At 44.6% G+C, this 25781-nt stretch overlaps 1 protein-coding gene across 6 annotated transcripts in view; it reads right to left on the bottom strand.

Annotated features, from left to right (window-relative positions):
* ADAMTS14 (ADAM metallopeptidase with thrombospondin type 1 motif 14) overlaps positions 1–25781 on the bottom strand; it is a 92436-nt gene that overhangs the window by 33393 nt on the left and 33262 nt on the right. The gene's annotated exons all lie outside the window — the stretch shown is intronic.

The raw sequence follows: 25781 nt of genomic DNA, 5'->3' as shown, positions 1-25781 counted from the left end.
CCGTCCACTCGCCTGTTGAGGAAGTCCTGGAACCATGTCCATGACAGATGGACACCACCTCTGCTTGTCCATCTCCAAGAACAGGCAGCTCACCTGCTCCTAAAGTTGTCCATCTCCTGAGTGGTCCCACTAGACCACTCCAGCTTCTTTGTCTTAAATAACTTTTATTCCTGGATGTAAAATATTTCACTCTAAAAACTCTGAAAAGCAACTCCCCCAGAAAAAAAGAGAAGAAAAAAGTCAGAGGTGATCCAGAGATGGAATAGTAAGATGAAGCTCACCTCCTCCCATAAGTACATCAAAAATACATCTACATGTGGAACAATCCTCACAGAATATCTACCAAGCATTGGCAGAAGACTCCCAGCCTCTGAAAGAGCAAGACAGTCTCATGCAATTGGGCAGGACAAAAAAGAAAAAAAAAAACAAAACTGAGGAAGGCAGTAGAACTGGACCTGTGCCCCTTGGAGGAAGCTATTAAAGAGGGAAGGTTCCTGCACCTGGGAAGTCCCCTCACCAGCAGGGAAGTCAGCTGGGACAGAGGGGATGCTTTGGAGCCTTGGAGGAGAATGCAGTAACTAGTTTGAAGCAGCTAGAATGGAAAGAAACCTGTACATACGGTCAGTACCATCACTCTGCACTCCCCAGCCTGAGACTCGTGGCCACCAGGGTGGACAGGGGCTGGGTGCAGAAGCTTGGGCTTTGGAGATTGGGCCTGGGGAGGGGACCAGGGTGGGCTATGAGCAAAGGGGCAGGAGTCTGGTGTGACCCCATCTGAGGGTTTATGCAGAGGAGGCCTGGGCTGCCTTAGAGACCAGGTGCCACTGTATGGGCAGTGCACAGAAGCAGGGGCAAAACTCACCAGTATAGCCTTTTTCCCTACATGAGCTCTCAGGTGGCAGGACACTACCTACAGGAGCTCCAGGCGTGTGTATGAGCTGCCATTATTGCTCCTCCACCCCTAGACTTCAGGCGCAGTCACACGCCTCTACCATCCTCCCCAGCACCTTGCCCCAGGCTTCAGGAGCTGTCTCAAACCACTACTTTTACCTCCTCGGCTCCAGAAGTGGTCGCAGACTCCCTCTGCTCCCGTGGCGTGCTCCAGGGGCACATGTGAGCCACCACTGCCACAGAGGACCCCATGACCGGCACCAACTGCTACATCTGCACATCCCCATCAAGGGGATCCTCAGCACACACTGAGGACAGAGGCGACAGGCATCCCTACTAAAAGCAGCCCTCGCACCAAAAATACTAAGCCCACACAAGCTACACAGGGATGGTCCCACCTATAAATGGCCCTCTAAGACCACAGTAGACAATTGTTTCTCCTAAACTCACAGAATAAGAGAAATATAAGCAAAATGAAGAAGCAAAGGAACCATTCCCAGTTAAGACCAAGTCCCTGGTGGTCCAGTGGCTAAGACTCCATGCTCCCAAAGCAGGGAAACTGGGTTCAATCCCTGGTCATGGAACTAGATCCCATATGCTGCAACTAAGTCCCAGTGCAGCCAAATAAATAAATATTTTTTCAAAAAAAAGAATATACAGGAAAGAGAAAAATCACAATTGGAAAGCAAATCACCTAAATAAGACCGTACACAGATTTAAAAAAGAAAAAAATTCTGTGGAAGCAGTAACCACAATTAACAGCAAAGGGATGAACATGAAGATGTAAAAAAGGTCATCAAAGTCATAAAATGTGGGGGAGGAGAGTTAGAAATGTTGATTTTTTTCATTTCTTAGAATGTGTTTAAGCCTATAAGACTATCAGTCTAAGGCAAGTAGATATAGGATGGAGTCAATATACTTGAAAAAAAGGGTAACCACGAATCAAAAACATGCAATAGATTCACAAAAATTAAAAAGAAGAGAACATGAGCATAATACAAAAGAAAATCAACAATCCACAAAAGGAAAAACAAACAAACAAAGGGATAGACAAGAAATATAAAATCAACAGGAAAACAAGGTTTAAATGGCAATAAATACATATCTATTAATAATTACCTTAAATGTCAATGGACTAAATGCTCCAATCAAAAAATACAGACTGACAGACTGGATAAAAAAACAAGCACTACAATATGCTGCCTACAAGAGACCCACTGCAGGGCAAAGGACACACATAGATTGAAAGTGAAGGGATAGGAAATGGTATTTTTTGCAAATGGAAATAAAAAGAAAGTGGGGGTCACAATACTCATATCAGACAAAATAGACTTTAAAGCACAGACTATAAAGAAGGACAGCATATAATGACAAAGGATCAACACAAGGAGAGGATCTTACACTTGTCAACATATATGCACTTAATATACGAGCTCCTAAATGTGTAAAACAAATAGTAACAGACCTAAATGGCCAAATGTGTAAAACAAATACTAACAGACATAAATGGAAAAAAAGACAAGTATACAAAAATGGTAGGAGACTTTAACACCCCATTCACATCAATGGACAGATCTTCTAGACAGAAAATCAACAAGACAGCTCATATCCTAAATGATACAATAAAACATACTTAATGCATATTTTCAGGATATTACATCCAGAAAAAGCACAGATTACATTCTTTTCAAGTGCATATGGAACATTCTCCAGGATTGACCACATAAAAGGGTACAAAACAAGCCTCAACAAATTTAAGGATACAGAAATTATCTCAGGCATCTTTTCTGACCGCAAAGGCATGAAACTAGAAATCAACCACAGAAAATAAGTGAGGAAGAAACAATTACATGGAGACTAAACAATATGCTTCTAAAAAAAAAAAGGGTCAACAATGAAGTCAAGGAGGAAATTTTAAAATATCTTGAGACAAAAGACAATGAAAGTACAACCATACAAAATCTATGGGATGTAGCAAAAGCAGTTCTAGATGGAAGTTCATAGTGATATAAGCTTTCCTCAAAAAAATGAGAAAAATCTCAAATAAACAAGCTAATCTACCACTTATAAGAATTAGAAAAAGAAGAACGAACAAAACCTCAAGTCAGAAGAAAGGAGGAGTAATAAAGATCAGAGAGGAAATAAAATGGAGAGAAAGGAAAACAATAAAGCCAAGAGGTAGTTCTTTGAAAGGGTAAACAAGATTGACAAACCTCTGCCCAGGCTTGTCAAGAAGAAAAGAGAGAACTCAAATGAACAAAAAAGAAATGAAAAAGGAAACTAACAACCAATACTGCAGAAACACAAAAAACCATATGAGAATATTATGAACAATTATATGCCAACAAATTCAATAACCCAGAAGAAATGGACAAGTATCTAGAAACATGCAGCCCACCAAAACTGAATCAAGAAGAAACACATGATTTTAAAAGACCAGTCACTAGAGGTGAAATGGAATTTTAAAATTGTAATTTTAAAACTCTCTACAAACAAAAGTCCAGGACCAGATGGCTTCAAGGCAAATTATACCAAACATTCAAAGAAGAATCCATACTGATCCTTCTCAAACTCTTCCCAAAAAGTTGAAGAGGAGAGAAAACTCCCAAAGACATTCTATGAAGCAACCACCACTATGATACCAAAACCACAAAAGACACCACCAAAAAATAAAATTATGGGCTGGTATCATTGATGAATATAGATGCAAAAATTCTCAACAAAATATTAATAGGCTGAATCCAGAAACATATAAAAAAGTTATATACCACAACCAAGCGGGATTCATCATCCCAAGTTCACAAGGATGGTTCCATATATACATATTAATCAATGTGATATGCCCCTTAAACAATAGACAAAAACCACATGATCATCTCAATAAATACAGAAAAAGCACTAGACAGACCACTCATGATAAACATCCTTACCAAGGTGGGTACAGAGGGAATCTCTCTCTACATAGAAAAAACTATTTATGATGAACCCACAGTGAAAAGCTGATAGCCTTGCTACTAAAATTTGGAACAAGATAAGGATGCCCACTCTCACCTCTTCCACTCAACATAGTATTAGAAGTCCTATCCACAGTTTTAAGACAAGAAAAACAAATAAAAAATATCCAAATTGGAAGGCAAGAGGTAAAACTGTCATTATATGCAGATGACATGATTCTATATACTCTAAAGACTCCACACAAAAGCTACTAAAACTGATAACTGAATTCAGTAAGGTAGCAAGATACAAGATTAACATACAGAAACTGGCTGCATTTCTTTACATTAATAATTAAATATCAGAAAGGGAATGTAAAAAAAAAAACAATAACTTTCAAAATCACACCCCCAAAAATAAAATATTTAGGAATAAATCTGACCAAGGAGGTGAAATAATTATATGCTGAGAACTCTAAATCATTAACAAATGAAACTGAAGATGATTCAAACAAATGGAAAGATACACCATGCTCTTGGATTGGAATAATTAATATTGTTAAAATGGCCACACTACCCAATGCAAACTACAGATTCCATGCAATCCTTACTAAACTACCTATGATGTTTTTCACAGAACTAGAACAAATAATCCAAATTAAACTTACATGGAACCATGAAAGACCCGGAATTGCCAAAGTAATCCTAAAGATAAAGAACAAAACAGGAGACATAACCCTCCCAGACATCAGACAACACTATAGATCTACAGTAATCAAAACAGCATGGTATTGGCACAAAAAAGACATACAGATCAATGGAACAGAATCAAGATCCCAGAAACAAACCCACATACCTATTGTCAATTAATCTTGAACAAAGGAGGATCCTAATCAAACTTACAAGTTTTTGCACAGCAAAGTATATTATTAAAAAAAAAAAGAAAAGACAACCTATAAGAGAAAATATTTGTAAACAATGAGATCAACAAAGGCTTGATTTTCAAAATGCACAAACAACTCATACAACTCAACAACAAAAAAACTATCCAAAAAATGGGCAGAAGACCTAAACAGACATTTCTCCAAAGAAGAAATACAAATGATCAATACACACATGAAAAGATGCTCAACACTGCTAATTATTAGAGAAATGCAAATCAAAACTACAATAAGGTACCACCTCACAACAGTCAGAATGCCCATCAATAAAAAGTCTACAAATAACAAATGGTGGAGAGGATGTGGTGAAAAGGGAATCCCCCTCATTGTTGGTTGGAATGTAAGTTGGTACAGCCACTATGAAAACAGTATGGAGGTTCTTCAGAAAACTAAAAATAGAACGACCACATGATACAGAAATCATTTCACTCCTGGGCATGTATCTGGACAGAACTATAATCCCGAAAGATGCATGCACCACACTGTGTTCATAGCAACGCTAATCACAATAGCCAAGACATAGAAACAATCTAAATGTCCATCAACAGATGAGTGGATAAAGAAGATGTGGTACACACACACACACACACACACACACAAAGGAATACTACTCAGCCATTAAAAATGAAATAATGCCATGTGGAGCAACATGGATGGATCTGAGATTATCATTTTAAATTAAGTCAGACAAAGATAAATACCATAGATACCACTTACATGTGGAGTCTAAAATATAACACAAATGAACTTATCTATGAAACTGAAATAGACTCAGAGACTTAAAGAACAGATTCGTGGTTGCCAAGGGGGAGGGGGTTGTTAGTAGATGTAAGCTATTATAGATGGAATGATAGACAAGATCCTACTGTATAGCACAAAGAACTATATTCAACATCCTATGATAAATCATAATAGAAAAGAATATTTTAAAAAAGAATGTATATATGTGTGTGTGTGTGTGTGTATAACTGAACCACTTTGCCATACAGCAGAAATACAACACTGTAAATCAACTATACTTCAATTAAAAAAAGAAGCTCCCAAGTTATAAAAAATAAGAAAAAATAGTTAAGTCTCCTATTAGTATCACCCAGATATATAGTAAGTGCCATTAACACAGCTTCCTGTCACCCATGTGTATGCATGTGTGCCATTTTACAAAATTAGAATAATACTGAATATACTGCTTGCAATTTTCTTATTTCATGAAACATCATTCTGTGGATTTAAAAGCATCACCTCTAACGTCTACATGTGACAAGCCATCACTTATGTAACTACTCTTCTAGGAGAAGTGGCTTATCCAGGACGAGAAATGATGTGTTCACTGGGTCAGTGTCAGTACCCAGCAGTGCAACTGCCAGGAGTCAGAGTCCTGGGTTTAATCCCCAGCACTGCCCCTTAGCAGCTGGGAGGCTTGGGGCATGTCAGGTGACTCCTTAGAATCTCTGTTTCTGTAGAATGGGGACCACAATGGCTGTCATGGGCTGGCATGTGGATGCTCATGCCAACTCAATATCTGGGGATGACGAGTGAGCACCACAGGCAGAGAGGCCCATGGGTACAGTCAGTGATGGAGCAGAAGTGGAACCCAGCCTCTGACTCTTGCCAGCACAGCTTCCTGGGAGTGAGGATGGAGATTTGTGCATGACCCTGTTCACACCACTTTACCCCGCCATGCCTTTCAGCTCATGAGCAAAGGAACCAACCTATAATCCACAAAGGGATTGCTGTCCAGCAGATGGAGAAGTAATGGCATGGCCAACCCTACACATGAGAGTCCCACGGGGATGGGAAGGTGGGGACGGGGACCAGAGATCTGTTCCTGTGCTGACGCACCCCTCCTGGGCCAGCAAGGACAGAGCCTGTGAGCACAGGGCTGCAGCAGCAGAAGCCTGGGCACCATGGAGTCCCAGCCCACTCTCCCAACCATAAGTGTGTAGACCCCAGAGGGGCCAGCATCAGGCTTCCGCCCTGCCTGGCACCCAGGCCTGGACCCAATTAGGACCAGAGACCAGTGCCTGCTGTGGGACAGCAGGCCCCCCAACGCCCAGCACACATAACAGTGGACAGCGCGATGGGCAGGGGGCCCTCCCTCCACCCTCCTCCCCTCTCCGGTAGGAGCAGAGACATCATGGGAGCCAAGTGCTCAAATGCATAAACAGATTAACATCCATCTCTACCGCCTGCCCATGACTCATCCTAGAAGACCATGCACATGTATTCTACCTCACAGGATTCCACCCTGAGGACTCTGATGACCTGCTGAAATGATATTCAAGCAGCAGTAGGATGACACAAAGAACCCTAACATCTCAGCCCCTCCAACACCACTACAGGGTCTTCCTGCCACACAAAGGCACGGTGGGTGTCTCAGATCCCACTGATGTGCACTGTAAGAGTGCAACCAAGGATGGGGTGATAAGCAATGCACGCTCCACACAGCCACATCTGGGCACCTCGTATACACATGTAAACTCACCAGTGACCCCAGGACAGGGAAAGCGGAACTAAGATCCCACATGCCTTGTGGCATCATGGCCAAAGGAAAAACAAACAAACAAACAAACTAGAGTACCCAGGCCACTGCCTTCCTGCCCTCCTCTTTCTCCAAAGTGGACCAGGAAGAGTGCTGCCAGAATCCTGCTACGTTACTCATTTGTGTCCCTCACGCAGCAGGCCAAGCTCACCGATCAAAGGCTGCAGTGAGCCCTGCTCTAACACTGCATCTCCAGGCTGGCACGCTGGGAGAGAGGGGGCTGCTGTTCTCTGTGCAGGAGGCAGAATCAGAGCCAAGTGTTTGATACAGGTGGGAGGTTGAATGGTACTTCCTGATGCAAACTCCCAGTCCCAGGTTACTGTCCTAAATGCAAATACAGAGCTACAGAGCAAGCAGGAAGGGACATGCCATCTGGAGCGACCCCTCGGTGCTCTAAAATAATCTGGACACTAAAGGGACAGACAGGTGTACCAAGCCCTTGGTGCAGACCCCTCATGCCCCACCCCAGGGGTCAGGAGAGAGGAAGACAGTGAGTGTGGGAAGGAGAGGTCAGACAGGTCTTACTGTTGGATCCAGAATGATCCTTGACTGAGAAGGTCAACTCTTCACAGGAGATGGGCAGAGGCTTGATGTAGGGGAGGGGAAGTCAGGAACTACATGAAGCCACCATGACAGTCCCGAACTTATTGGCAATCAAGGTAACTCAGGCCACCTCCACATGACAGGGAGTTTCTTCCTAGCCCATCAAGGCACTCTTGGCCCTTAGAAAGCTCCCCGTGCCATGAGCCCCATTCAGTCTTCCTGTGCACCGCCCCCCCTGGCCTCAAGTCTCCCTCTTGAGTGCATTGGCTCCACTCCTGGGGACAGACAGTGGAGGAATTTCCCTCCAAGCTCACATCAGTCAAAGAGAATGTCTTGTAAGACATCTGTAGGCAGCAAGAGAGAAAGAAGACAAGTCACTCACCAAGGAAGGACCACTGCCTTGGGAGTAGGTTTCCAACAGTAACTAGGGAGACCCTGAGGTAACACCATCAAAGCACCAAGAAACCATCAACCTAGGATCCTGGACCCAGTAAACCATCTTCTAAGAACCATGATGAACTGAAGACATTAGCAAGTAAAATAAAACTGAGACAGGCACATGGAACCCACTAAAGGATCCATAGGAAAGGAAGATGGAAAATGAACCCTGTCCCCGAAGACAGCCTAAGTACAAGACTGGATGAAGAGTTTTGAGGCTGTGATAGGTGCGTGGTTCAGCAATGAGAGACAGTCTGGTCTTTTCTTAGATTAAATAAGGATAATGAAAAGAAAGCAACTAAATTTTCTCTCTTATTCCACCCTCCAAAAGTAGGGTTGGCCTTGCCATTTCAGGTCCCCCAGTCCGACTGTCTCTGGGGCTCTGGCTCATCTATACACACCCGTCTTGGCCCTTGAGTGGGACCTCAGTGGCTTTGATTCAGCTGGAGCTACAATGACACTCCGCATAGGACAAGGAGGTGGCTGGACATGACTGCCATGCTCAGCAGAACTGCAGAGGCTGCCAGGCACATGGGTTCCACCCACAGCCCTGAGCTGGTGCTGGAGCCCCAGAGAGAGGGTGAGGCTGCCTGAGTGGCCCAGGACCCCAGCCTTCTGGCACACACACAGGGCTGCTGCCCAACAGGCTCTGGCCTGGCTGTGCACTCAAGGCCCGGCTCTGTCGGCCTCCGCCTCCCAACGACTACTTCTCAAATGCCAGAGGTGAGGCCAACGAGCCAGCTCAGGGGAGATCAGGAATTGCTTCCCGTGGTTGTACGCACAAGCATGATTGCTCCAAGACACACCCATGGGGCAGAAAAGAACACTGTGTCTGGTCTCCCTGCTCCCCGCACCTCGGCCAAATTCAAGGTCACCTGCCAAGACCCCCCAGGTTAGAGTTCCACATAACATATTGGCCTGGGATGGCTATTGGCTGTGTACCAGAAAAACAAGCAAAGGTCAAGACTCTGATCAAGGGGAGGCAAAACCACAGAAGGGAGACAGTGGCTAGAGAGAACTAGGGTTGGAGGCAACTCTGGTCACGCAACACATACAATGTATCAGGCACCCTGCTGAGGGCACTCTTATGGAGGGAGGAATTATTCTTGTTTCACATGTCAGAAATCCAAGGCTCAGAGAGGTTAAGTAAGTAACTCGCCCAAGGTCCCAGTTAGAAAGTGGGAGGGCTGGGATCAAATCTTTGTTGCTCTTAGCCACTATACACGGCAGCTATCCAGAACCAGTTTTGGTGGCAGGCTGGCTGGGGTGGTGGTGAAGATGAAGGGAGGGGGTTTCTATGTCCAGTGAACAGTCACACAATCCTGTGAACAGTCAGGGATTGTTGTAAAAACCCTTTCTCTGCTCTCCTGTAACCCTGCATGGCCAGGCCTCCCAAGGGCCTTGTGGTCAAGCCCAGGGAAAAGGAAGAAGGGAAGGAGGGTCTACTGGGTGGGAGCTCTGCCTGAAGGCAGGGTCAGACTCAGGGTGCCTGCAGCAGAAATGCCCATGTTTCAGCCCATGGTTAGAGGGGGAGAGCTAAGCCCTAGGGAGCCCATGTGAGTGGGCCTTCCCTTCTGGACCAAGCTGGCAGCTGGCAGCCTTCCCTTCTGGACCAAGCTTAGATGGGCTTCTCCTTCTTGCTTCCAGCAGAGACAGTTCCTGGCCAACCTCACTCCTAGGGACCATTGCTTCTGAGGGGCTACAGAGCACAATGTTCACCTACTTCTTGGCAGCTAGGTCCAGCAGGGCTCCACAGGGAGGTGTAATGTGGAAAAAGCCAGTCTCAGGCCCGCCCTGTGCTCAAACATGACAGGGCATACACTGCCACCCAAGGGCTGACACAGCCCACATTTCCCAGCATCATCTCCACAAACCCTCCCAGCAACCTGCCTGGAAAGAAGTCATAACCCTTCTTTCCTTTTAAATCAATATTTTAAATTTTAGAATATTTTAAATTTCAAATTTTAGAATAGCTTCAGATTTTCAGAAAAGCAGCATGGAGAGTGTGGAGTTCCCTGTGATTAATATCTGCCATGACTATGATACATTTGTCACCATGCATGAACCAATACTGACACATTCTCTGTGTGTGCGTGCTAGTCATTCAGTCATGTCCAACTCTTTGTGACCTCATGGACTGTACCCCACCAGGCTCCTCTGTCCATGGGATTTTCCAGGCATGAGTACTGGAGTGGGCCACCATTCCCTTCTCCAGTGGATCTTCCCAACCCAGGGATTGAACCCAGGTCTCCTACATTGCAGGTAGATTCTTTATTGCCTGAGCTACCATGCAAGTACTTACTGAAGTCCATATTTTTTCCAATTTTCCTAATTTAGGGGTGTTGTCCCTTTTTTTGGCTCCAGGATCCCATCCAGGTCAGCACATTGCATTTAGTCACTTTATCTCCTTCTCGGACAGCAAGGAGATCAAACCAGTCAATCCTAAAGGAAACCAACCCTGAATATTCATTGGAAAGACTGATGCTGAAGCTGAAGCTCCAATACTTTGGCCACCAGATGGGAAGAATCAACTCATTGGAAAAGACCCTGATGCTGGGAAAGATTGAAGGCTGAAGGAGAAGGGGATGACAGAGGACAAGATGGTTGGATGGCATCACCAACTCAATAGACATGAATCTGAGCAAACTCTGGGAGATGGTGAAGGACAGGGAAACCTGGCATACTGCAGTCCATGGGGTGGCAGAGTTGGACACAGTCTGACCACTTAACAACAACAATTAACATCTCCTTTGGCTGCCTCAGACTGTTTCTCCTCTCTGATGTCCCTCGCACTTTCCTGGTTTTTCACGGCCTAAGTGGTTTCTAGGAATATTTGTTAAGTATTTTGCAGCTACTCCTTCAATTTGGGTATGTCTGATGTTTTCTCCATGGTTAGACTGAGGATATGGATTCAGGGAAGACCACAGAGGTGAGCACCCTCATCACATTATGTCACAAGTCCATGCTATGGAACTTGCCTGGTGGTTCAGGGGTTAAGACTCTGTGCTTCCACTGCAGGGGTCTTAGTGGGGGAACTAAGATACCACATGCCACGTGGCATGGCAAAAAAAAAAAGAATGCGTGCTACAAACATGACATCACTGTTGATGTGGACCTTGACCACCTGCAGAGAAGCTGCTTGCCAGCTTTCTCCACTGCAGAGTCACTACCTCCCCCGCCACTTAGTCTGGCTTCCATGCTCTGCTCTTTAGAAGGAAGTCACTACGCACCGTCCACACTTGAGGAGCATGGAGTTAAAATCCACCTCCTCGAGGGCAGAGGATCTATGTCAGTTATTTGAAATTCCTCTGCAGACATTTGTTTCTTCTTCTCCATTTATTTATGTATTCAACCATTCATTTATCAGTATGGACTTGTGGATATTTATTTTATACTCTGGGTTATAATTCAACACCTCATTGTTTATTTTATTGCTGGAATTGTCCCAGCTTTAGCTGTCAGGAGCTCTTCCACTTGGCTCCTGTCCTTTTAATACATGCCTATCATTTTTGGCTTGGGGGTCTTGAGGGGTACTTCCTTACTTTCTGGTATTACAAGATGCTCATCTCAGGTATTCCCAGCCCTAATTCTAGAGTCAGCCATTCCTCCAAGGAGCTCCAAGGAACAAGGTATGTTATCCATGTTCTCATGGCTAGAAAAGCAGGCCCAAAGTGATGGAGGCACTTGTCTATGGGCAGCAACCATAGACAACACACAACTGTAGCAACCACAGTTGAAATTCAAGGCCAGTCATGTGCCTACCCAGGCCCCTCAGTGCCTCTGAACCTGAAGAGATGCAAGCAGCATTGCCTAAAGGCAGGGGAACAGTGACAATAACACTTCTGGCCCTTTCTCAATCCTGGGCCCTGGGGCCAGCCCTACTGTCCCTCAAGCTCTAACCTTTCTAGCAAAAGGGCATGTGGTAACTGCAGATGAGGTGCTTCAATGCAGGCTGCATCTCATGAGGCTGGGATGCTTGTCCTCCCTGTTTATGGCTGTAGAAGGCCAAGTGGCAGTTCTGGTATATTGCTACTGCCTGTTCTAGCAAGAGTCTCTTGTTATCCCTGGTGGCCTCATAGTATACTGCAATCCATCGACATTTCAGATAATGAACTGTTCAGGGACTATCTGAGGAAAGTATGCAAACCATAGTTGTCTGAAAACCTGCACTGCCACCTTCCAGTAGGATCAAGAAAACACCATGTGGATTTATCTCTGGGCTTTCTATTTTGTTCTATTGATCTATATTTCTGTCTTTGTGCCAGTACCATACCGTCTTGATGACTATAGCTTTGTAGTATAGTCTGAAGTCAGGCAGGTTGATTTCTCCAGTTCCATTCTTCTTTCTCAAGATTGCTTTGGCTATTCGGGGTGTTTTGTATTTCCATACAAATTGTGAGATTATTTGTTCTAGTTCTGTGAAAAATACTGTTGGTAGCTTGATAGGGATTGCATTGAATCTATAGATTGCTTTGGGTAGTAGACTCATTTTCACTACATTGATTCTTCCAATCCATGAGCATGGTATATTTCTCCATCTGTTTGTGTCATCTCTGATTTCTTTCATCAGTGTTTTATAGTTTTCTATATAAAGGTCTTCTGTTTCTTTAGGTAGATTTATTCCTAAGTATTTTATTCTTTTCATTGCAATGGTGAATGGAATTGTTTCCTTAATTTCTCTTTCTGTTTGCTCATTGTTAGTGTATAGGAATGCAAGGGATTTCTGTGTGTTAATTTTATATCCTGCAACTTTACTACATTCATTGATCAGCTCTAGTAATTTTCTGATGGTGTCTTTAGGGTTTTCTATGTAGAGGATCATGTCATCTGCAAACACTGAGAGTTTTACTTCTTTTCCAATCTGGATTCCTTTTATTTCTTTTTCTTCTCTGATTGCTGTGGCTAAAACTTCCAAAACTATGTTGAATAGTAGTGGTGAGAGTGGGCATCCTTGTCTTGTTCCTGACTTTAGGGGAAACACCTTCAATTTTTCACCATTGAGGATAATGTTTGCTGTGGGTTTTTCATATATGGCTTTTATTATGTTGAGGTATATTCCTTCTATGCCTGCTTTCTGGAGGGTTTTTATCATAAATCGATGTTGAATTTTTCCAAAGGCTTTCTCTGCATTTAGTGAGATAATCATATGGTTTTATCTTTCAATTTGTTAATGTGTATCACACTGATTGATTTGTGAATATTGAAGAATCCTTACATCCCTGGGATAAAGCACACTTGGTCATGATGTATGATCTTTTTCATATGTTGTTGGATTCTGTTGAGGATTTTGTTGAGGATTTTTGCATCTATGTTCATCAGTAATACTGTCCTATGGTTTTCTTTTTTTGTGGCATCTTTGTCTGGTTTTGGTATTAGGGCGATGGTGGCCTCATAGAATGAGTTTGGCAGTTTACCTTCCTCTGCAATTTTCTGGAAGAGTTTGAGGAGGATAGGTGTTAGCTCTTCTCTAAGTTTTTGGTAGAATTCACCTGGGAAGCCAGATAAATCCACACACCTATAGATACCTTATCTTTGACAAAAGAGGCAATAATACACAATGGAGAAAAGACAATCTCTTTAACAAATGGTGCTGGGAAAACTGGTCAACCACTTATAAAAGAATGAAACTAGAACACTTTCTAACACCATACACAAAAATAAACTCTAAATGGATTAAAGATCTAAATGTAAAACCAGAAACTATAAAACTCCTAGAGGAAAAATAGGGTGAACACTCTCTGATATAAATCACAGCAGGATCCTCTATGACCCACCTCCCAGAGTAATGGAAATAAAACCAAAAATAAACAAATGGGACCTAATTAAACTTAAAAGCTTTTGCACAACGAAGGAAACTATAAGCAAGGTGAAAAGACAGCCTTCAAAATGGGAGAAAATAATAGCAAACGAAGTAACTGATAAAGAATCAATCTCAAAAATATACAATCAACTCCTGCAGCTTAATACCAGAAAAATAAACGACCCAATCAAAAAAATGGACCAAAGAACTAAACAGAGATTTCCCCAAAGATGACATACAGATGTCTAACAGACACATGAAAAGATGCTCAACATCACTCATTATCAGAGAAGTGCAAATCAAAACCACAATGAGGTACCATCTCACACCGGTCAGAATGGCTACTATCAAAAAGTCTACAAACAATAAATTCTAGAGAGGATGCAGAGAAAAGAAAACCCTCTTACATTGTTGATGGGGATGCAAACCAGTACAGCCACTATGGAGAACAGTGTGGAGATTCCTTAAAAAACTGGAAATCAAACTGCCATATGACCCAGCAATCCCACTGCTGGGCATACACACCAAGGAAACCAGAATTGAAAGAGACACGTGTACCCCAATGTTCATTGTAGCACTGTTTACAATAGCTAGGACATGGAAGCAACCTAGATGTCCATCAGCAGATGAATGGTAAGAAAGCTGTGGTACATATACACAATGGAATAATACTCAGCTATTAAAAAGAACACATTTGAATCAGTTCTAATGAGGTGGATGAAACTGGAACCTATTGTACAGAGTGAAGTAAATCAGAAAGAAAAACACCAATACAGTATATTAATGCATATATATGGAATTTAGAAAGATGGTAATGATTACCTTATATGCGAGACAGCAGAAAAGATACAGAGATTAAGAACAGACTTTTGGACTCTGTGGGAGAAGGTGAGGGTGGGATGATTTGAGAGAATAGCATTGAAACATGTATATTACCATATGTGAAATAGATTGCCAGTCCAGGTTAAATGCATGAGACAGGGTGCTCAGGGCTGGTGCACTGAATCGACCCTGAGGGATGGGATTGGGAGGGAGGTGGAAGGGGGGTTCAGGATGGGGGACACATGTACACCCGTGACCAATTCGTGTCGATGTATGGCAAAAGCCACTACAATATTGTAAAGTAATTAGCTTCTAATTAAAATAAATAATTTAAATTAAAAAAGAAAACACCATGTGGAAGCTTGAAGAATGGGTGTTGGTGCCTTGGATGACATTTCAGAGGAAGAGTGGAGTGCTTCTCCCTCATCACTCGTGCTCCCGATGGCACAGGGGACAATACTGTGCTGAAAAGCACAGATTTTGATGACCCTACACTGAAAGTGACTTAGACAAGTAATACTCTAAATGTGAGGAAACTATGGGAATACTTTACTTCCCCATATTGTCACATCTATGTATGTACAAGAGTAATGTATGATCAAGGGGACTTCCCCGGTGGTCCAGTGGCTAAGACTCCATGATCCCAATACAGGGGGTTAGGTTCAATCTCTGGTCAGGGAAGTAGATCCCACATGCTGCAACTAAGAGTTCCCGTAGTTTATGCCACAAGATCCCATGTGCCATATGAAGATAGATGGTCTCAGTGCCACAATGAGGACACAGTACAGCCAGATAAATACTCAAATTATAAAAAAATGAGTAATATATGATCAAAATCTAAGCCTAAACAAGGCTAAATAAAGAGCTCTTACAATAAGTACAAATACAAATGCTAAGTGATAAGAAAGTATTGTGTCAGTGTCGGGTGTGTTAGTTGCTCAGTCGTGTCCGACTTTGTGACCCCATGGACTGTAGCCCACCAGGCTCCTCTGCCCATGGAAATCTCCAGACAATAATATTGGAGTAGGTTTCCATGCCCTTCTCCAGGGGATCTTCCCAAGCCAGGGATCAAACCCAAGTCTTCTGCATTGCAGGCAGATTCTTTACTATCTGAGCCACCTGGGAAACCCAAGAAAGCATTATATCGGAATTTAATTAGTAGTATTTTTCCTCTTCCTCAAGTTCATAAAATAACAGAGCATCTGACAATTGATGGGGTGTTTGATTTCATCAAAATGGTAATAGGCATGTGTTTACACAGATGTCTAAACTCATCTGTGTGTGCACATAGATGTGGGCACATGTACATGCACGTGTGTAAACACTTGTACTGTACATGTGCTTGTATGCATACACGTGTATGTATGCCAGTGACACACTGCTGCCCGCAGCCTGAGGTCCCTGTTCTCCCCCAGCCCTCAGACGCTGACTCACTCAGGAGCCAGAGCTGGGCCCTGCTGTGCCCTGGGCTAGCACTGAGACCTCACTAGCGAGTCACACTGACTCATATGCCATGTTGGCAGGCCCTGCCTTCGAGGTCACCAGTGAGATCTTAGAGGTGAGGCTGCTCTCTGGGAGGTGGGAAGAGGGTGCTCAATCTCCTGTTCCTTTCTCAGCTTCTCTATCCCCACCCCACAAGTTCATGATCACAGGCTGGTGTGGACTACAAGCCTGTGCTTTAAGCTACCTTCTAACCAGCACACCTCTTCAGGTGCTACTGTCCCCGGGGTTCCCAGCACCTCCTGGACCCATCCATTCAGGTCCAGGCTATTTGTGCAGGCTGATTCCAGAGTGCCTAGGGCCTGGCCTCCCAGCCCAACAGAGTCCCTGTTACGAGTCCACAATACTCAGCATTTCTCTCCCATGACTTACTCCAAAATGCAGAGGCCATTATGGCCCTGGTTGGACTGCCTGTGAGTGAAGAGGGGCTGTGAGGGGGCCTGGAAAGACCCACACTCTGAGTGTGTGGAGGCCTGAGGACAGAGGGCGGGGCAGAAGTCAAGTGTTTAGAACAGCACCTGGGACACAGCACGGGTTCAACCAACAGCATCTGCTATTTACTTTTAAATGGCTACCTCCCACTTTGGGGGCTGACAAGCAGCCTAGGAGATCACCCCAGAATCAGGATTTCAGGAGTCTGGCCTCCAGAGTGCCCCATACCTGCAAAGGAGAAGCTGGACACGAGAGCCTTTGGTGAGCTGTCAGGCTCTCTTCACACAGGAGCAGTCCTCTTCATTACGTCTCTCCTACCAGGAGTGCCTGCCAGAAGTTACAGCACTGGGCCTGTGGGGAGCACTGTTCTCTACCCAGTGGACTTCTTGTGTGGGGCAACTGGAGATCATAATCCGCTCCCCCACCCCGTTTTTTTGCTTGCATCATGTGGCTTATGGGATCTTAACTCCCTGACCAGAGATCGAACCCAGGTCCTCCGCAGTGAAAGCGTAATTCCTAACCACTGGACCACCAGGGAACTCTGGATTTATACTGTAGGGCGGGGTGGGGGGGGTGGTTCACACGTGGTCACTAAGGTCACTCTGATGCTGATGGTTCTCTCCTGTGGGGCATCTTGTGCACTGGAGGGTGCTTGGCAGCATCCCCAAGCCCCTCCCATTAGATGCCAGGAACACCCCACCTGCTCCAGCTGTGACACCCAAAACATTTCTCCAAACCCTCCCAAGTGCCCCCTGGGGAGCAAAATTGCCTCCAGTCAAGAACCACTACCTTAAAGTGAATGAATTTTTGCTTTTTCGGGGGGAGTGGTCTCTGAGTGCCACCCAAGCACTGGGAAAGCTCCTTGGGGAAAGACAAAAGAAGAGGAAGGACATAAAGCGAGGGAGGAAGGGGATTTGCATCCTCCCAGTGAGCAGGGAGCTTGAGCTGCTCACATATCCCTGAAGGGAAGAGGTCTGGCAGAGCAACACTCTGTCAGCAGGAAAGAGCTCTTTGTGCTGTTCTGAACCAGCTGGTACGATGAATATCTAACATAGTTAGTGACAACAGAAAGCCGTGCTCCCGGGTGAGGCACCAAGGTCTAGGTCTGACAGCCAAACCTCCAAGATCTAGAAGAGGCGCCAAGCTTCTCCAAGTAGGGCATCTGAGAGGCCTTGGTGCTCTGCATCTTTGTAGTATCATCCGAGTGGGGCAGGTAAGGATCGAAGTGGGCAGGGGGCCTACCACCCAGACAGGGGGGATGCCAAGAGGGGTCCGGCCACAGACTGGCTTGGGGAGGACTGATGAAAGGGCCTCTCTGCCTTCTCACCTCCCTCTGCTCTGGCTCCGGGCCTGAGGAGGATCTCTGAAACTCATATCCACATGATTCTTCATCCCAGAGGGGATTCGGTGCATCACCCCAGGCAATGAGAGGGCACCTGACGGCACCGGCCAGTCCGGCCACAGTCAAGATCAAGAATGTCTCATGGTGAAGCTCATGATCCTGACCCTGCCAGGGAGACCCATCTCAGGAAGTGGCTCCTTCTGCAAAGGGGCAGCGTGCTTCCCACCTCCAGGGCTGGAAGCCCAGCAACCCTCCCACCTCAAGTCCTGCCTCAGCAGCAGTGGAACAAAAGAGCTAACTTTGGAATCAGACAGTGAAGAGTCTGAATCCAAGCATTGCCATTTGTCACTTGGCTTCTGAGACTTGCAGAACATCACCTGCATAAGACATCAGTGAGGATTCAAGGAGTCTGCCCGTCAAGTCCTCAGCCCTGCATCTTACATGTGATAGGAACAGGAATGACACTGTGATATTTGAGATACTCACAATAGCTTGGAGTCCTGGAGTCCTGGTTCTTTCTGCTGCCCCATCACAGCCTCAGCTGGCCTCTGGCATCCATGTGCCCCTGTCATATATCCACCTGTGTGCCACCATCAGGCACTATTCTTCATGCATTCTCTCCATCTGAGAGTCCATGCTACTGCCTGATGGACCATCCTGCCATAGCTACCCTCCCGAGAGTTCTCTGCAGGCATTTGCCACCTCCCCTTCACACTGCTGCCACCATTCTTGGCCTGTACACTCTTCACCTTACCAGACCTCTCTCTGCCAAGGCTGGCTCAGCACCAAATGCCTCCAGAAAGCCTTCTTGTTTCCAGAAGTCCACAGGGACACCATCTCCTTCTGCACTGCCCTCAAAGGTCCCCTAGAACAGGAGTCCATACGTAATACTATGTACACACTATGTAGATATTCACTAAATGCTGAAAACTGCCCCTTACATTTCAAGTGGTTCCCTTGGTCAACAAATCTTAAGAAAGAAAAACAGAACTGGAAGAAATCAGGCTCCTTGACTTCAGACTATACTATAAAGCTACAGTAACCAAAACAGTATGGTACTGGCACAAAAAGATAAATATAGACCAATGGAACAGGCTAGAAAACCCACACATTTGTGGTCAATTAAGAAGGCAAGAATACACAATGGAGAAAAGACAGTCTATCCAATAAGCAGTGCTAGGAAAACCAGACAGCTACATGTAAAAGAATAAAATTAGAACATTCTCTAACACCATACATATAAATTCAAAATGGATCAAAGACCTAAATGTAAGGCCAGACACTATAAAACTCTTAAGGGGAAAACACTCTTTGACATAAATCACATCAGTATCTTTTTTGATCCACCTTCTATAGAAATGAAAGTAAAAATAAACAAATGGGACCTAATTAAATTTAAAAGCTTTTGCACAGCAAAGGAAAACATAAACAAAGTGAAAAAACAACACACAGAATAGGAGAAAGTATTTGCAAACACGGCAACTGACAAGAGATTAATCTCCAAAATACACAAACAGCACATGCAGCTCTATGTGGGCAGCTCTAATGGGCAGAAGATCTAAATAGACATCTCTCAGGAAAAGCAGAGACATCACTTTGTTGACAAAGATCCACACAGTCAAAGCTATGGTTTTTCCAGGAGTCATGTACAGATGTGAGAGTTGGACCATAAAGAAGGCTGAGCACCAAAGAATAGATGCTTCTGAATGGTGGTGTTAGAGAAGACTAACACCACCTTGAGAGTCCCTTGGACTGCAAGGACATCAAACCAGCCAATCCTAAAGGAAATCAACCCTGAATACTCATTGGAAGGACCGATGCTGAAGCCAAAGCTCCAATACTTGGGCCACCTGATGGGAAGAGCTGATTGGAAAAGATCCTGACACTGGAAAAGACTGAAGACCGGAGGAGGAAGGGACAACAGACGACAAGACGGTTGAATGGCATCACTGACTCAATAGACATGAGTCTGAGCAAACTATGGGAGATGGTAGGATAGGGAAACCTGGCGTGCTGCAGTCCATGGGGTCACAAACAGTCAGACATGACCAAGTGACTAAACAACAACAAAAAAGGAATTCCCTGGTGGTTCAGTAGTTAGGACTACATGCTTCCACTTAAGGGACAAGGGTTCCCTCCCTGGTCGGAGAACTAAGATCCCACAAGCCCCATGGTATGGCCAAAATATATAAATAGATATTTCTCCAAAGAAGACATAAAGATCGCCAAAAAAGCACATGAAAAGATGTCACATCATCACTAATTATCAGAGAAGTACAAATCAAAACTACAAGGTGTTATCACCTCACACAGGTCAGAATGGCCATTATCAAAAAGTCTATAAACAATAAATGCTGGAGAGGGTAGGAATGTAATTTTAAATAACCACTATGGAAAACAGTATGGAGGTTCCATAAAGATAGTTCCAAAAAGAACTATCATATGACCCAGCCATCCCACTCTTGGGTGTATATCCAAAGAAAACCATAATTCAAAAAGATACATGCAATCCATGACTGATTCATGTCAATGTATGGCAAAAACCACTACAATATTGTAAAGTAATTAGCCTCCAACGAATAAAAATAAATGGAAAAAAAAAAGATACATACACCTCAATGTTCATTGCAGCACTATCTACAATAGCCAGGACATGGAATCAACCTAGAAGTCCATCAACAGAGAAATGGATAAAGATGTGATAAATATATACAATGGAATATGATTCAGTCACAAAAAAGAATGAAATAATGCTATTTGCAGCAACATGGATGGACCTAGGGATTATCTACTAGGTCAGACAGAAAAAGAAAATATAGAGAAAATATCACATGATATCACTCATATGTCAAATCTAATTTAAAAATGATATACATGAACTTACTTACAAAATAGGAACAGACTCACAGATTTTGAAAACAAATTTATGGTTACCAAATGGGAAACATCGGGTACTAGGGAGGGATAAATTAGGAACTTGGAATTAAACAAACATACTTTACTATCATATAAAATAGATAACCAACCAGCACCTACTGTATAGCACATGGAACTCTACTCAATATTCTGTAATAAGCTATATAGGAAAAGAACCTGAAAAAGAGTGAATATATTGGGAGCTTCCCAAGTGGCTCAGTGGTAAAGAATCCACCTGCCAATACAGGAGACAAGGGTTTGATCCTTGGGTCAGGAAGACCCTCCCCCACCCCGAGAAGGAAATGGCAACCCACTCCAGTACTCTTGCCTGAGAAATCCCATGGACCGAGGAGCCTGGCAGACTACAATCCATGGGGTCACAAAAGAGTCGGACACAACTCAGTGACTAAACAACAAATAACTGAATCACTATGCTGGACACCTGAATCTAACACAACATTGTAAATCAACTATATTCTAATAAAAGTTTTTAAAACATGATCCCTTGCCCTGAGATTTAAGAAGCCTTAAGGAAACATCCTCTACACAGATGGGTAAACTGAGGCACAGAGAAAGCCAAGTCCATCCAGGGCACAGCAGCATGTGAGGGAGGGCTGAGAAGGAGTCGTTGCCCAACATCTGAAGCTCTATGAATATTTATGGTACATCCCTAGGTTGACGCAAAAGAAAAGTAAGAGGCAAGAAGCCCCTGAGAGCCGCAGTGACTGGGGCCTGATCAGATCATTCTGAGTTCCACAAAGGGCTCTGCCCCTCCTCCCTGGGTTAGCACCATCCACCCTGAGAACCAGATCTCTTCTCTCTGATCCCGCCAGGCCAGCCCTGGCCCTGGAAACCAGGATGAGAAATGGTCACAGGCAGACAGGTGCCGTGAGGGAAGAGCAAAGGGACACCCCTCTTTTCCCGGCTTCACGAAATCCTAAAAGGAAGCGGGACTTCGAGGATTCCAGCCAAATACAGGTTTCCACACAATGGACAAGATGAGCTGCTGGTCTCCTGGGAGGGAGAGGTTGTCTGGGCCCCTCCATTCATGGTCACAGGTGGGATTCTGGCTGGCTGGCTGCTGTCCCCCAGGAAAGTCAGAACCCCAAACTTCGCTTTCCCCCTGTGGCAGCTGAAGGTCTGCAAGGCAGCAGCTCCTTAGGCGAGGTCCATCTCAGTGCCCTAAGCCTCTCTCCCGAGAGGAAGGAGCCCCTGTGGGAAGCTGCACCCCTCTGTTCCCATACCCACAAGGGCAAGGCAGCAGTGAGCAAGGAACCAGCCTCCAACAGCACTCCAGAACCTCTGAGAAGACACAGAACCGAGACCATGGGAAGAGGCTCCACGGCAGGCCCCCCTGCAAGGTCTTCAGTGCCCTTGTGTCTGGTGGGGGCCTTCCCAAGGGTACACAGTGGTACAGAACCTACAACATGTGAGTTTCCACCCAAGCAGGGACCTCACGAACTGGCCATGGTCCCTCCAGGACACACACACATCCAATCACTCACTTCCTGGGGTCACTCCCAGGGTCCCACTCCTGGCCTGGGTGGGGACCCACTCAGAACTCAGAGTTGGTATAAATATTATTTTAAGCTGAAGACACTTGAGATTCAACAGATGCAGAAATAAAGCATATCAGAAATTCCCGGGAGGGAGATGGGAGGGAGTTTCAAAAGGGAGGGGATATATGTATAACTATGGCTAATTCATGATGAGGTTTGACAGAAAACAACAAAATTCTGTAAAGCAATTATCCTTCAATAAAAAAATAAATTTTATATATATATATAAAGAAATTCCCTTCTTTGACAAAGCAGTAACTCCTGAGAAAATGAGCTACTATAAATCCTCTCCCCAGGGGAATTTCATGGCCATTAAAACAAAAAAAGAAAGACCACTTGCACCGGAATAAACATGTATCATCATAAACTTTCTTATTTCCTACTTGTTCTCCTAAAGTCCACTTGTCTTTCCTAAAGAAACCTATCTGCCCTTCCCATGGAGCCTCTTCTCCCCTCTCTTTCCTTTATTAAGTTAAGCATCAGTTCAGTTCAGTCGCTCAGTCGGGTCTGACTCTTTGCAACCCCATGGACTGCAGCACACCAGGCTTCCCTGTTCAACACCAACTCCTGGACCTTGCTCAAACTCATGTCCATTGAGTCAGTGATGCCATCCAACCATATCATCCTCTGTTGTCCCCTTCTCCTCCCGCCTTCAATCTTTCCCAGCATTAGGGTCTTTTCAAATGAATCGGTTCATGGCCAAAGTGTTGGTGGCCAAAGTATTGGAGTTTCAGCTTCAGCATTGGTCCTTCCAATGAATATTCAGAACTGATTTCCTTTAGGATTGACTGGTTGGATCTCCTTCCAAATTGGGAAAGGAGTACCTCAAGGCTGTATATTGTCACCCTGCTTATTTAACTTCTACGCAGAGTACACCATGTGAAATGCCAGGCTAGATGAAGCACAAGCTGGAATCGAGATTGCTAAGATAAATATCAATAACCTCAGATATGCAGATGACACCACCCTTGTGGCAGAAAGTGAAGAAGAACTAAAAAGCCTCTTGATGAAAGTGAAGGAGAGTGAAAAAGTTAGCTTAAAACTCAACATTCAGAAATGAAGATCATGGCATCTGGTCCTATCACTTCATGGCAAATAAATGGGGAAATAATGGAAACAGTGACAGACTTTATTTTGGGGGGCTCCAAAATCACTGCAGATAGTGACTGCAGCCCTGAAATTAAAAGATGTTTGCTCCTTGGAAGAAAAGTTATGACAAGCCTAGACAGCATATTAAAAAGCAAAGACATTACTTTGCTGACGAAAGTCCGTCTAGTCAAAGCTATGGTTTTTCCAGTAGTCATGTATGGATGTGAGAGTTGGAGTGCAAAGAAAGCTGAGTGCCGAAGAATTGATGGTTTTGAACTGTGGTGTTGGAGAAGACTCTTGAGAGTCCCTTGGACTGCAAGGAGATCCAACCAGTTAATCCTAAAGGAAATCAGTCCTGAACATTCATTGGAAGGACCGATGCTGAAGCTGAAACTCCAATACTTTGACCACCAACACTTTGGCAAAGAACTGACTCATTTGAAAAGATCCTGATGCTGGGAATGATTGAAGGTGGGAGGAGAAGGGGATGACAGAGGATGGGATGGTTGGATGGCATCACTGACTCAATGGGTATGGGTTTGAGCAAGCTCTGGGAGCTGGTGATGGACAGGGAAGCCTGGTGTGCTGCAGTCCATGGGGTCACAAAGAGTCAGACATGACTGAGTGACTGAACTGAACTGAAAATCTTTCACATGACACCTGTTTTTATTTTTGTATGAAAGTCATGATTTTGCTTTTTTTCTGAAAATTATCTTTTAGCAAACTCTGGGGCTGTGAATAGAGCCCATTCATGCTCCTGGGGTCTTCAGGATCCAGGATGGAGGGTCCTAACACTGGGGGCTTCCTAAGCGCTCCCCTGGCCCCTTCCCCACTCCCTCCCCCCCACTCCTGTTCTCCACCTGCTGGCTCCAGGGGCCAACTTGGCTCTCTGACTAATGGGATTAGTATTCAGCTGTGTGGTCTTAGGTCAGACTAGCAATTTATAGAGTCCGGGTGGGTGGTCAAGTGCTCCAGTGAAGTGGGTGTGTTCATATACATAGTTACCCTCCCTCTCTTTCTCAAAGGGCACAAGTGGTAGCCTTTGCTCTCTGCGTTGCAAACCACAGGCTGTGTGTATGTGTGTTATTCACTCAGTCATGTCCAACTTTTTATGGCCCTATGAACTGAGGAGCCGCCAGGCTCCTCAGTCCATGGGATTCTCCAGGTAAGAATACTGGAGGTGGTAGCCATTTCCTTCTCCAGGGAATCCAGGGATCAAATCCCAGTCCCCAGGAATAACAGGATTAGTATTCAAACGAAGAAGTGGCAAGGGGCAGGCTTCCTGGCACTCCTCCCCTCCCTGGGGCTCCTATAATTGGAGCTGATCTCTACCCTTGCCCTTTTCTTAACAGTGGCATTGCAGACAGAAGTATACTGTTTCCCGCTTTTCCCATGCTGGCTCCCTGCTTCTCCCATAGACACCATTCACTTCTACATTTACTGATCACCTATCAGGTGTTGGACTAAATACCCATGCTGTGTGCTCTTGGGGGTTCAAAAAAAGTCTAAGTCAAAGTTCTCACCCTCAAGGACTCTACCTTCAGAGGCTTAGACAAAGAACTACACACACTCACAAAGACAATACAGCTATAAGAATGCAGAACACACTGCTTGAGGACTCCCTGAGTGCCGAGGGTGTGCTAAAGACTTTATACACAGTCAACCCAAGAGCAGACAATATTATGAAAAATGGAGGCTTTCGGGGATTAAATATTATTATAACAGACACCGATTGGGGTGCCTGGTGAGCTCAGAACAATTTCTCCAGGGCCCATGCCTGTGTCCAGTCCCTCCTGTCCTTTGGGAAACTCTGTCTCCTTCTCCAACATATAGTGATTGGCCCAAAGGGTGGTCATGTGACTCAAATTTCAGAGTCCTGCTCCAGGAACTTTTGCCTGAGAACTCAAGAGGAAACTTCTTTTGTCTCTGGTCAGGGAGCTATAGCAGTAAGAATCAGCCTCACTGAAAAGATCCTCAACATTGCTAATTATTAGAGAAAAGCAAATCAAAACTACAGTGAGGTACCACCTCACACA

This window comes from Cervus elaphus, chromosome 15 (genome assembly GCF_910594005.1).
Source record: "Cervus elaphus chromosome 15, mCerEla1.1, whole genome shotgun sequence".
NCBI lineage: Eukaryota > Metazoa > Chordata > Mammalia > Artiodactyla > Cervidae > Cervus > Cervus elaphus.
The sequence above is the reverse complement of the archived record's forward strand: the minus strand, read 5'-3'. Positions and strand labels throughout refer to the sequence as shown.